Source organism: Cebus imitator, unplaced genomic scaffold (genome assembly GCF_001604975.1).
Source record: "Cebus imitator isolate Cc_AM_T3 unplaced genomic scaffold, Cebus_imitator-1.0 Scaffold887, whole genome shotgun sequence".
Lineage (NCBI taxonomy): Eukaryota > Metazoa > Chordata > Mammalia > Primates > Cebidae > Cebus > Cebus imitator.
In genome coordinates this window covers 118,991-130,472 of record NW_016108202.1, presented here as the reverse complement: position 1 = coordinate 130,472, position 11,482 = coordinate 118,991, and positions in this window count along the sequence as shown.

The window sequence follows — 11,482 nt, the reverse complement described above, 5'->3', positions numbered from 1 at the left end:
AAACATATGAAAAAATGCTCATCATCACTGGTCATTAGAGAAATGCAAATCAAAACTACATTGAGATGCCATCTCACGCCAGTAGAATGGCGATCATTAAAAACTCTAGAGACAACAGATGCTGGAGAGGATGTGGAGAAATAGGAACACTTTTACATGTTGGTTGGAGTGTAAATTAGTTCAACCATTGTGGAAGACAGTGTGGCGATTCCTCAAGGACCTAGAAATAGAAATTCCATTTGACCCAGCAATCCCATTACTGGGTATATATCCAAAGGATTACAAATCGTTCTACTGTAAGGACACATGCACACAAATGTTCATTGCAGCACTGTTTACAATAGCAAACACCTGGAACCAACCCTAATGCCCATCGATGATAGACTGGGCAGGGAAAATGTGGTACATATACACCATGGAATATTACGCAGCTATCAAAAATGATGAGTTCGTGTCCTTTGTAGGGACATGGATGAACCTGGAAACCATCGTTCTCAGCAAACTGACAGAAGAGCAGAAAATCAAACACCGCATGTTCTCACTCATAGGTTGGTGTTGATCAATGAGAACACATGGACACAAGGAGGGGAGTACTACACACTGTGGTCTGTTGGGGGGAAATGGGGGAGGGACAGTGGGGGGCAGGAGTTGGGGAGAGATAGCATGGGGAGAAATGCCAGATATAGGTTAAGGGGAGGAAGGCAGCAAATCACACTGCCATGTGTGTACCTATGCAACAATCTTGCATGTTCTTCACATGTACCCCAAAACCTAAAATGCAATAAAAAAACTTAAAAAAAAAGTGTGTGGCACCTCTTTCCTCTCTCTCTTGCTCCTGCTTTCTCCATGTGACTGCCTTCTCTCTGTTCTCCTTCTGCCATGATTGGAAGCTTCCTGAGGCCTCCTTAGAAGCAGATGCAACTATGATTCCTGTACATCTTGCAGAACCATGAGCCAACTAAACCATTTTCTTTATAAATTACCCAGTCTCCAATATTTCTTTATAGCAATGCAAGAATGGCCTAATACTCTCCATGTCCATTTTTTGGAATAGTTTCATTAGGAATGATATCAGTTCTTCCTCATACATCTGGTAGAATTCAGCTGTGAATCTAACCGGTCCTCAGCCTTTTCTGGTTGGTAGGCTTTTTATTACTAATTCAATTTCAGAACTCATTATTGGTCTGTTTAGGAATTCAATCTCTTTCTGATTCAATCTGAAGAGGTTGTATGTTTCTAGGATTTATCCATTTCTTATGGATTTTCTAGATTGTGTGCATACAGGTGTTCATAATAGCCTCTGATGAGGTTTTTTTTTTTTTTTTGTATTTCTGTGATAATTTCCCCTTCATCATTATTGATTGTGTTTTTTGGATCTTCTATATATATTTTTTCTTTATTACTCTAGCTAGCAGTCTAGCTATCTTATTTTTCCTTTCAAAGAACCAGCTCCTGGATTCATTGATCTTTTGTGTGTTTTTTTCCATCTCAATTTATTTCAGTTCACTTCTCATTTTTATTACGCCTTGTCTTCTGTTAGCCTTGGGGTTGGTTTGCTCTTATTTCTCTTGTTCCTCTAATTGTGATATTGGTTGTTAATTTGAGATTTTTTAAAAACTTTTTGATATGGTCATTCATTGCCTTGAACTTACCTCTTAACACTGCTCTAGCTGTATCCCAGAGGTTCTGGTATAATGTAGCTTTGTTCTCACTGGTTTCAAAGAATTTCTTGATTTCTGCCTTAATTTCACTATTTACCCAGAAGTCATTCAGGATCAGGTTAATTGCCATGTAATTGTATGGTTTTGAATGATTATCTTAGCATTGGTTTCTTTATTATTATTATTTCTTGGAGACAGAGTCTAGCTCTGTCACTCAGGCTGAAGTGTAGTGGCATGATCTCAGTTCACTGCTACCTCTGCCTCTCAGGTTCAAATGATTCTCTTGCCTCAGCCTCCTGAGTAGCTGGGATTACAGGCATGTGGCGCCACGCTCACCTAATTTTTTATGTTTTTAGTAGAGATGGGGTTTTGCTGTGTTGGACAAGCTGGTCTCAAATTCCTGGCCTCAAGTGATCCATCTACCTTGGCCTCCTAAAGTGCTGGGATTACAGGTGTGATCCACTATGCCTAGCCAGCACTGGTTTTTATTTTTATTGCATTGTGGTCTGAGAGCATGGTTGGTATAATTTTGGTTTAAAAAATTTTGCTGAGGATTGTTTTATGCCTGATTGTGTGGTCAGTTTTAGAGTACATGCCACATCCAAATGAGAAGAATGTATATTCTGTTGTTTTGCAGTGGAGAATTTTATAGATGTATATTAGGTCCATCTAGTCAAGTGTTGGTTCAGGTCCCAGATATCTTTGTTAGTTTTCTGCCTTGATGATATGTCTAATACTGTCAGTGGTTTATAAAAGTTTACCACTATTGCTATGTGGTTATTTAAGTCTCTTCCTGGGTCTCTATGAACTGCTTTATGAATCTGGGTACTCCTGTGTTGGGTGCATATATATTTAGGATAGTTAGGTCATCTTGTTAAATTGAGCCCTTTACCATTATGTAATGCCCTTCTTTGTCTTTTTTGATCTTTATGGGTTTAAAGTCTGTTTTGTCTGAAATTAGAATAACAACTCCTGCCTTTTTATATTTTCCGTTTGTTTGGTAAATTTTTCTCTATTTTTTTTCTTTGAGCCTATGTGTGTCATTGCATGTGAGATGGATCTCTTGAAGACAGCTTACCATTGGGTTTTACTTCTTTATCCAACTTGTGTCTCTGTGCCTTTTAATTGAGACATTCAGCCCATTTACACTCAAGGATAGTACTGATATGTGTGGATTTGATCTTATCCTATTGTTAACTGGTTAATATGCAGACTTGTTTGTCTGGCTGCTTTATGGTATCACTGGTCTATGAACTAAAGGGTGTTTTGTAGTGCCTGGTAATGGTCTTTCCTTTCCATATTTAACACTCCCTTCAGGACCTCTTGTAAGGCAGGTCTGCTGGTAATGAATTCCCTTAGCATTTGCTTGTCTGTAAAGGATCTTATTTCTCCTTCATTTATGAAGCTTAATTTAACTGAATATGAAAATTTTGGTTGGAATTTCTTTTCTTTATTAATGCTGAATATAGGCCCCCAATCTCTTCTGGCATGTAGGGTTTCTGATGACAGATCTGCTGTTAACTTGATGGGGTTCCCTTTGTAGGTGACCTGCCACTTCTCTCTAGCTGTATTGAACTTTTTTTCTTTCATTTCAACCTTAGAAAATCTGATGATTCTGTGTTTTGGGAGATGGTCTTCTTGTGTAGAATTTTACAGGGGTTCTTTGCATTTCCCAAATTTAAATGTCAGTCTTTCTACTGAGGTTGGTGACATTTTCATGGATGATATCCTGAAATATGTTTTCTAACTTGCTTGATTTCTCTCCCTCTTTTGGGGACACTATTGAGTCCTAGGTTTGGTCTCTTTACAGAATCCCATATTTCTTGGAGGTTTTGTTCATTCTTCTTTATTGCTTTTTCTTTATTTTTGTCTGACTGAGTTATTTCAGAGAGCAAGTCTTTAAGTTCTGAGATTCTTTCCTCAGCTTGGTCAATTCTGTTGTTAATATTTGTGATTGCATTATTTAATTATTCTAGTGTGTGTGTGTGTGTTTTTGTTTGTTTGTAGAAAGTGATTTATTTAGAGAGAGAAAAAGGAGAAGCAGAGAGAAATAGCTAACTCTCACACTGAGTGAAAGAAAAGCCACTCTCACACTGAGTGAGAAGGGTTTCCAGATGGGGAAAACCAGAGAAGGAAAGCTCCTCTCACACTGAGTGAGAGAATCCAGAAAGATAGAATCCAGGAGAGGAAAGCAGCTCCCACGCTGAGTGGAAGGGAATAGAGAGATGGAGTTTAGGAGGGAAGACAGGCTTCCAGAAGAGAGTGTTCGTGGAAGGGGACCCAAACATGGAGTCCTGTGTTTTTCAGCTCTATCAGATCAGTTTGTTTATTTCTTATAGTGGCCGCTTGGTCTATCACCTCCTGTATTGTTTTATTGTAATCCTTAGATTTCTCAGACTCAGTTTTGACTATCTCCTGTATGTTGATGATCTTTGTTTCTATCCATAGTCTGAATTCTATTTCTGACATTTCACCCATTTCAGACTGGTTAAGAACTATTGCTGGGGAACTAGTTTGGCTGCTTGGAGGTGAGAAGGAGATATTCTGGCTTTTTGAGTTGCCTGAGTTCTTGCCCTGGTTCTTTCTCATTTTTGTGGGCTGATGTTCCTTCAATCTTTGAAGCTGCTGTCTATTGGATAATTTTTTTCTTTTCTTCTTTTTTCTTATTTGATGCCCTTAGGGGTTTAATTATGGTATAAGGTGGTTCAGTTAACTGGCTTCAATTCTAGTTTGGGCCTGGGTCTTGGAAGTGTTTCCACAGCTTATTGTCTCCTTGCCTGCATGTCTTTTGTTGGGTGTTCTGGTCCACAAGTCTCCTTCAGACAGGGGCAGCAGTTGGCAGAAAAACTGTACTCTTTCCAGGTTGGCCCCAATATGCTGCCTGTATGCTTCCTGGAGAAACATGGGGTTGTATGTGCCTGCAGAGTTCCAGTGGAAGCAGGACCTCTGGGGTGGAAGCTCTAGTGGGCATGGCTCATCTGGCTATGAGAACTGGGGTGGGAGGAGTTGCCCACTCTGCCATCCGGGTGTTTCCCAAGACAATAGGAAGCTCTGCCCCTCAGCAAATTCAGGCAGAAGCAGGACTTCTTGGCCAGTAGTTCTAGCAGGTGTGACTTGCCTGGCTACTAGTGGTGGGAACAGGTTAGATAGCATGCTCTGCTGTCTGGTTGTTTCCTGAGACAACAGGAAGGTGTGCCCTTCATTTGAGTTCACAAAGAAGCAGGACATCTGGGATGGAAGCTCTAGAAGGTGTTGCCTACCTGGCTATCAGTGGTAAGGGTGGGCGGGGTTATGTGCTCTGCCATTTTCCCGGTACAACAGGAACTGTGCCCTTCAGCTGAGTTCACGTAATAGTGGGACTGCTGGGCTAGAAGTTCTAGCAAGTTTTGCCCACCTGGCTATCAGTGGTGGAGGTGGGTGGGGTTGCATGCTCTGCCATTCTGGGACAACAGGAAGCTGCCCCCTCCAGCTGAGATCACACAAAAGTGGGACTGTTGGGCTGAAAGCTCAAGCAAACATTGCTTGCTTTGCCACTAGTGGTAGAGGCGGTTGGAGTGGCTAGCCAAGTTCAGACCAAAGTAGGAATCCTGGGTTAGAAGCTGGAGCAGAGCCCTATCAGGCAAGTGTGGTGGAGCAATTGTACTGCTCCAAGGCACAACTGCAGGCTCTATTGGAGCTATGGCATTGATGCTGGTCTGCTCTGTGACCCAAGGCTTATAGAGGTCCCCTTGGACCTAAGAGTTGCTCCTGCAAAATGTCCATGTGGCTCTCTGCCTCAGTCTAGAAGCACAGTGTGAGGGTTTGGGGGTGATAGGGGGATACTCCCATTCCCAGTCTTCCACAGGGCACTGTGGAGAGCATGAATGCCTCTGGGGGCTCTCACTTACTCATCCTTTCCCTGCTGGAGAGGTTCTCCTGGCTCTGCATTGTACTCAGACAGGCTGGTGCCCAGCTTTACTTCTCTCTACTCTCTGTGTTCCCCTGTTGCCTTGATGAATCTTGATGTGTTTTCCCAGATGATTGGCCTGCAGGGTCAGTGTCCACTAGCCCTTTTGTTTCCTCTCCATGAGACCAGCACACAAGAGCTGCTTCTAGTCTGCCATCTTGGCCCCACCCAAGTTTTTTTTTTTTGGTAGCAAAAAAATACTTTTATAATTATTCAAAAGCTACTTCTTTAAAAAAGGCATATATATCACTTTTACAATAAGGAAAAAAGTTTACCAAAATCGAAACAAATCCAATCATATCCTGCATGTGATTTTTGCTTAAATAATGCCATGTATTGAACACTTAATTTGTGTTACTGTTCTAAATATTTTACAAATGTCCCATTTATTACGAGCAACAATTATGAAGTAGATATTGTAATTTTTCTCATTTTACTGATGTAAAAACTGAGGCACAGAGAGGATAAGTGACTTGCTTATGGTAACTGGCAAAACCAGAATTTGAATCCAGGTACACATGAACCCAGAGCCTCTGCTCTTGGACACTACTTTATGCTACCTTCATAAGAGTGCATACATAGCTATCAATGCATCTTTTTAAGGCCTCAAAGTCTTTCCTGTTCTAAAAACAAATAAAATATGCCTTTTCTGCTTCCTTCTCAAGCCATGGCCCTATCTTCCCTTTTGTCTGCCAAACTTCTTGAAAGAGTGGTCTTTACTTGCTGTCTGCAGTTCCCTCTACCCTCTTGTTCACCTCTTTGGCCCAGCAACACGTCTTCTGCTCATACTCCTCTACAGAAGGTACTTTCTTTATAGGAACTAATGATATTAGCATCATCAAATACTACAACTTTCTCTTAAAAAGAAAAATCCCACAACTCTGTGGGCTGGAGCCACAATAATGTCTCTAAACACAACTGTCTAGAAACCCTTCTAAGTGTTCCTAATATCAAGCTGCCTACTACCTTCCTTTCCACGTTTAGGAGCGGACCTTGCCTACTAGTTAACTGAGAATGATAAGAAATCAAGTCAGAATCTCTCAATGTCCTTTTCACCCAGTCTGCTTCACAAAATCACCTTTTCTTTCATCTTTTCTTGTGTTTCAGAGTTAATATCTCGCTTCTGGCAATACATGAATTCCTACCCTGTGCTATGGATCCAAGTTCCTTTCTTCTTGCAGATCTCCCTCCATCCATCATTCTGTCTCTCTCCAGTACCTTCAGACTCCATCTATCCAGCACTGATCACTTCCTGACTGGAAGAGGAGCTGCAGGAGCTTCTTAATTTGTCTCCTTAAAACACAAATCTGACCATGTTAAATTTCCTTAGTTTGCTCTCCACTATGTAGCAGCTCAAATAAATACATGCTTCTCCATTAAACTCCTAAAAGAAGTCATCAAAACTGCCACAGGGATCAGCCTCTTCAGCCTAGGATTTATGCCCTCCATCCAAATATGCCCTGAGGGTCAGTGTTGGGGGGAACTAGTGGTTGTTTCCTTTGCCAGTTGGCTGCAGTGTTTTGAATCACTTCAATCGCTGTGCATGGAGACAAGGAGCTCCAGGGCAAAAGGACAGAAAGCTGCAGGGCAAAAATATTTCTTTTTGTTTTTTGAATCTCTATTTCACTGTAAGCCTTCCCCTCAAATCAAGTCAATGAATATTTGTTAGCAGCTACTGAGTTCCCGACACTGGGACAGGTAAAATAAAGGAGTTGTGGAGAGCCAGGTGTGGTGGCCTGCACCTGTAGTCTCAGCTACTCAGCAGACTGAGGTGGGATGATTACTTGAACCCGGGATTTCCAGGTTGCAATAAACTATGATCTTGCCACTGTGCTCCACTCTGAGTGACAGAGCAAGAACCTGTCTCTAAAAAAGAGAAATAAAAAGTTGTGGAGAACTTGCTTGCCTGGATCCTGGCATTAGGAAGTTGATGTATATTTATATCTCTCATTTACGAATTGTCTTCTGTGTGCCAGCCACTATCCTTGGTTATTTATACCCATCAGATACCTTTTGGCCCTGTATTATTTGCCACCATTTTATAGCTGAGAAAACTGAGGCTTGCCAAAGGGTCAGACAAGGAGAACGTGGAACATCCAGGCTTTAAACCCAAGTCTGCCTCCTGCAAAGCCCCCCTCCTTTTCCTTTTATGGCACTTCTTACAACCTATTAGGGAAGACAGGGCTGATGTTCTTGACATGAAGACAGCACACTGGAGCAGTCTGTGATCAGGTGGTAGTTTGTGGTAGAGGTAAAGACAAAGTGATGTGATGCAAAAAGTATAGGATTGAAATTCAGTAAACTATGGAACTAACTTTGAATCTGCCACAAATTAGGCATGTACTCTTAAATATATTACCTTCTTTGAACATCAGTCTCCTCAGTTTAAAAATAAGGAGTTAAAAATGCAAATAGGTCTTAAAAAATGGAAACATGCTTAATCTCAAGCATAAAATGCAAATAAAGCTTTAAAAATACAATTTTCATCTATATTTGATTGACAAAGATAAAATGATCACTTATTTTGTTGATAAGATCATGGGGAAACAGACACTAATAAATGATTGGCTATAGTATAAATTGGCACAACTTCTATGCAGCTTTATTTGGCACTATTTAAAAATCTTATCTATAAAATGTGAAATGCCCATCTCATTTGGCAAAGAAGGTTTCACTTTTAGTGAATTATCTTACAGATATACTCACATAAATATATGTACAAGGATATTTACCAGAATGTTGGTTGTAGTAGTAGAAGGCTAAAACCACCTATTTATTCATCGATGGGGAGGCTTATTAAATAATCTGCAGCCATTTAATAGATGTATACTTACCAAAATGGAAAGCTCTGTAAGACATATTGTGAATGAATAAAAGCAAGGTGTATAACAATGTATGCAATATACTACAGTTGTTTTAAAGAGGGTAAGACATGTAATAGTAATAGCTAACTTCTTGGAGATCATTTAATATGAGCCAGGCACTATTCCAATCGTTTATGAATATATGTATTTAGATAAACAATATACTAAACAATATGTAGGTTGAGTATCCCTTATCTGGAACCAGAAGAGTTTTAGATTTCAGATATCTTGCAATTTTGGAATATCTGCTTATAGGTAATGAGATACTTGCATATAAATAATGAGATCTCTTGGAGGTGGGATGCAAGCCTAAACATGATATTCATTTATGTTTCATATACACTTTATACACATAGCAGCCTGAAGATAATTTTATACAATAGTTTAAATATTTTTTCCCCTGAAACAAAGTTTGTATTAAGCACTTATATGTGGAATTTTCCACTTGTGATGTCATGTGTCATGTCAGAGCTCAAAAAGTTTTGAATTCTGGAGCATTTTGGATTTTGATTTTGAATTTTGAATTAGAGATGCTCAACCTATACTACCTATATATTATTTTTATAATAATGAGATCATAAAATAAGATTTTATAACCTGTTTTATCATAAATTTATAATATTTTATAAACATCTTTTCATATCAATAAATATACTTTTATGGCATCACTGTAATGGTGCCAAGGCAGTCCACTATATAGATAATTATATATGTTCACTATAGAAAAGTTGGAAAAAATAGAAACATGTAGAACACAAACACAATAAAAACCCCCTTCTAAAAATTTACACTTTGGCACATTTAGCTCTATTTTTTCTTCTATGCATATGTGTATACAGTCATGAACCCCATAATGATGTTTCCGTCAACAACTGAGCAGATATATGACAGTGGCCCCATAAGATTATAATGAAGGTGAAAAATTGCTATTGCCTAGTGATGTCATAGCTATTGACTCATGTGTTTGTGGTGATGCTGACTTAAACAAACCTATTACAATGACCGTTGTAAAAAGTATAGCAATAGAGGGGAAGGAAGGAGGTAGTATGAGGAAGTTGTTGGGTTTAAAAAAAGCATAGGCTGGGTGCAGTGGCTCACGCCTGTAATCCCAGCACTTTGGGAGGTCAAGGCAGGTGGATCACCTAAGGTCAGGAGTTTGAGATTAGCCTGGCCAACATGGTGAAACCCAGTCTTTACTAAAAATACAAAAATTAGCTGGGCGTGGTGGTGGTCAACTGTAATCCCAGCCACTCAGGAGGTTGAGGTAGGAGAATCATTTGAACCCAGGAGGCAGAGTTTGCAGTGAGCTGAGCTCATGCTACTGCACTTCAGCCTGGGTGACAGAGCGAGACTCCATCTCAAAAAATTATAATAATGATAAAAATAAATAAATAAATAATACAAAATAAAAATAAAAAAGTATAGCAATACAATTAAGTACAGTACATAATATTTGATAATGATAAATGACTATGTTACTGGTTTATGTATTTACTATAGTGTACTTTTTATCATTATAGTTTACTCCTACTTATAAAAAATGTTAATTGCAAAAGAACCACAGGCAGGTCCTCTAGGATGTATTCAGGAAGAAGGCATTGTTGTCATAGTGGATGACACCTCCATGCATGTTAGTGCTCCCAAAGACCTTCTAGTAGGACAAAATATGAAGGAAGACAGATATTGATGGTCCTGACCCTGTGTAGGCCTAGGCTAATGAATGTGTTTATGTCTTCATTTTTAACAAAAGTGTTTACAAAGTAAAACAAATTTAAAAAGAGAAAAAACCTTATAGAATAAGGACATAAATAAAGAAAATGTTTTTGTGTAGCTCTACAATGTGTGTTTAAAGCTAAGTGTTATTTCAAAAGAGTAAAAAAGTTAAAAAAAACCTAAAAAGTGTATAAAGTAAAAAAGTTATGGTATGTTAATTTTATTACTGAAGAAAGAAAAATATTTTCATCTCAGTCAAAATTATTTCTTCAAAGGCAAAAAAAATAATTTTTATAAATTTAGTGTAGCCTAAGTATACAGTGTTTATAAAGTCTACAGTAGTGTACAGTAATATCTTTGGCCCTCACATTAATTCACCATTCATTCACCATTCACTCATTGACTCACCCAGAGCAATTTCTGGTCCTGCAAGTCCTATTTATGGTAAGAGCCCTATACAAGTGAAACATTTAAAAAGTCTTTTGTATCATATTTTTACTGTGCCTTTTCTATGTTTAGATACACAAATACCATTGTGTCCCAATTGCTTACAGTATTCAGGACAGTAACATGCTGTACAGATTTGTAGCCTAGGAACAATAGGCTATACCATATAAGCTAGGTGTGTACTAGGATATACCATTTATGTTTGTGTAAGTACACTCTATGATGTTCACACAATGACAAACTTGCCTAATGTTGCATTTCTCAGAACATACTGCACTGTTAAGTGATGCATATCGGTGTATGTGGTATACTTAAAGAATTAAAACCATAGTGTAATGTAATTCCACATTCTGCTTTTCTGAGAGACTACTTTGGTTACTTAAGATAACAAAGCTGGAGGCATCATGTTACCTGACTTCAAACTATACTACAAGGCTACAGTAATCAAAACAGCATGGTACTGGTACCAAAACAGAGACATAGAACAATGGAACAGAACAGAGGCCTCAGAGGCAACGCCACACATCTACAACCATCTGATATTTGACAAATCTGACAAAAACAAGCAATGGGGAAAGGATTCCCTGTTTAATAAATGATGTTGGGAAAACTGGCTAGCCATGTGCAGAAAGCAGAACCTGGACCCCTTCCTGACAACTTTCACTAAAATTAACTCCAGATGGATTAAAGACTTAAACACAAGACCTAGCACTATAAAAACCCTAGAAGAATACCTAGGGAAAACCATTCAGGGCATAGGCATAGGCAAGGAATTCATGGCTAAAACACCAAAAGCACTGGCAGCAAAAGCCAAAATAGACAAATGGGATCTAATTAAACTCCAGAACTTC